Here is a 2,938-nt window from a genome sequence, read left to right as displayed (position 1 = left end):
CATTTTTTTCTATTTCTTTTTCTGTAAATTTGTATCTTATTTTTTAATGTATGCCATGCTCTAATCTCTTGCATAGTACAACATACAAGGTTGAGATAAAAATTCTAGCTCAGCAAAGGGAATTCCAGGTACTCTTATTGAATGTTAGTTGTCTCTGCAAATGACATGGGCTTTTTCTCTAAGAGGAATGCTATACATCATCCCAAACCACACATTTTATATATTAAAATATTATTTTTTATTTTTTTATTTTTCTATTTTATTTTATTCTTATTAAATTAATTAAATTATTCTATTTATCATCCACACACTACATATTTATTATAGAAAAAATAAAAAAAAATTAAAATAAATATGATATGTGAAGTATGAGGATGACAAGAAGAATTTTCCTTTCTCTAATATTGTTTATAGTTATAATGGAGGAGAAGTCAGTAGCCTATGTTAGACTAAAATTGTGCTAATAATTTGGTGTTTGATTGTTACATACCATTATTGCGTAAAGCTGCAAATATTTATGGAGACGCCTCTCCAGACTAGAATCTTGTTGAATTTTTAGGGAACTGCGTGGTGGAGCCATAATCTTTCAATAAAATGGATTAGATGTTGTAATCTCAGTTTGAACGACCTGGAGGAATATCCTAAACTAACTTATTTGTATGTTGAGGCGGCTGTAGAACGTAAACTATTTAATTTAATACAATGATCATTAGGATTTTAAGAATGTTATCATAGAAATGAGAAGTCAGTTTTAGATTTGACTATTTATTTTTATGAGTAGAATATTTGACTTTATACATTAATGTTAAGCATTAGATCATTTGAAACTCTTACCAACCTTGCCTACCAAGTCATTGCTCTGCACATAGATATATCTAGCTAGTACATGCATGTATGTTATGTTAGAAGTAGATGGAAGTAGTTAGGATTTTTTTCTTTTTATTTTTTTGGTGAAAGGATAATCTATATATATATATATATATATATAGTATAACATAAACCCTTGGGTGTAAATGTTGGCTATGGAGTTCTTGAATTGATTTAGATCTCCTCTTCCTTTCATGTAGATATTTCTGCACTGTCACCTACCTCCAGCAAACTTGTTGGCTTGAAAACATATGTTTTGTTTTGATTGTGTGCAGCCTTATGTTTTGGTTTGATGTTTACTTGCATAAGTAATATTTTTTGCAGAGAGTTTGAAATAAGGATTGTATAATTCTGCTTAACTCAGCAGTTGGTTTGAAGGATTGAAGTGCTATTGTCTGATGCATCCTTAAGACGAGAAACATCAATGTGAGTCCTTAGAAATTTGTATCTTTTGTGTTAGTTATATATCACTCCTCTAAAGATTCAGCTATTTTTCTTTGATAGAAAAAAGTTAAGTCTTCTTGATGCTGTGTCTCCTTGATCATTCTGATCACGGCTTCCTTGTATAATATTTTTCTTATTGGTAAATAAGATTTTATTATACTTGATTATGATCAATTAGAAGCTCCTAGGCAAATACTTTTTGAAGCTTATTTCTTTTTAAAAATTGGTTCAAGAAAATGTTAGAGATCTACTCAAGGTCAGTTTTCTTACATGCTTCACATCATTGAGAGCATTTCCAAAAGCTAAATGCTAGTACACAAAAGAATGCAAGAGTTTTGTACACACTATCTTTTGTCATTTTTATCACTTTATTCTAGATTTTTATTTTATAGCATTTATTTTGTTTAAATATAAAGGTTTTTATTTTTATTTTTTTGGGTTCAAATGCATGCATATAGAGCACAAATCCAAATTTATGAATGATCTCGTGAACAACATAGGAAGCCTATAATATGAATGGGTAACGTATTATATATTCATGTATCCTTTTTAATGCCTATTTTTTTTAATTTTTTTTTATTGTAAGGGACTATTTCTGATGATTGAATTGCCGCTAATAATTATTTCGTCACTCAAAATAGAGGTATTTTGCTGGTAAATGTCTTTCCCAACCAAATGGGGATAGTACGTACTTGTGTAAGTGGCTTTTTTCTTTTTCTAGTGCTTAGTTTGGCTATTTGGGGCAGTGAATGGGCGTTGGAGTTGAAATTATATCTATTTATGAAAATAAATTTTAAATTGTTGGTAAAAAGTAATTGTAAAGTAAATTTGGCATCCAATATGCATGCATGGATGCGAAAACTGACGGAAAAATATAATTGCGGCAATTATGGCCGGGTACCTTTTTCTTACAGTGAAAAAAGTGAGACGATCTTGTGGCCACACGCTTACTTGTTCTCAACTACTTATTTGGACTTGAATATCGACAACCTTTGGCTCCCTTTGAGGGAAGTGGGCGTGCACGAAGTTGGTCGATCCCGTGCAATAAATTGGACTTCATTGTTCCGTACCCAAAAAAGTGAAAAACTAAAGATGGAACAAGGAAAGGGAGAGACACGTACGGAAGCTCCAACCCTCTTAGAACATACGAAAATAGGCCAGGTAACTATTCAGATTTTGAGAAAAGTTGTAATTAGGACATTTTCAATGGGTTATCTAAATTTTAATAGTCAATAGATAATCAAAATCTATTTTTTCTATTTTATCTAATAACTTGTACAATACATCTTACATCAACTTATATATATATATATGTTATTTATCTATATTATTTAAATATTCTTTCTTTCTTATTTCTTGACTCTGTTTAAATATTTTTTCTAATTACCATTAAACTTGTAATATTCTTAAATCTTTGAATACTTTTCATATATTAATATGGTCGCAATATATCTCTGTTGCCAATAAAAATTAAAAAAAAAAAAAAGATAAGGAAAAAGAAAGAAATAATAAAAAAATGTTTACATAAATGCATGAATATATAGCACATGTATTTTGCATATATATTTATATATATATATATATATATTTAAACATAATTCAATAGAGATTTTATTTTGACATGTAC

General features: G+C 29.1%; 1 long non-coding RNA gene across 2 annotated transcripts; it reads left to right on the top strand.

Moving 5' to 3' along the window:
* Positions 1-429: 429 nt before the first annotated feature.
* LOC122305722 lies at positions 430-2,615 on the top strand. Of its 2 annotated transcripts, XR_006241212.1 has the most exons (3): positions 1,010-1,063; positions 1,192-1,293; positions 2,226-2,615. It is a non-coding gene; the product is annotated as an uncharacterized LOC122305722 (long non-coding RNA). The 2 variants fall into 2 exon arrangements; XR_006241213.1 differs by having other exon boundaries at positions 430-1,293.
* Positions 2,616-2,938: the final 323 nt, after the last annotated feature.

This window comes from Carya illinoinensis, chromosome 3 (genome assembly GCF_018687715.1).
Source record: "Carya illinoinensis cultivar Pawnee chromosome 3, C.illinoinensisPawnee_v1, whole genome shotgun sequence".
NCBI lineage: Eukaryota > Viridiplantae > Streptophyta > Magnoliopsida > Fagales > Juglandaceae > Carya > Carya illinoinensis.
This window is presented reverse-complemented; position numbering and strand designations above follow the sequence as displayed.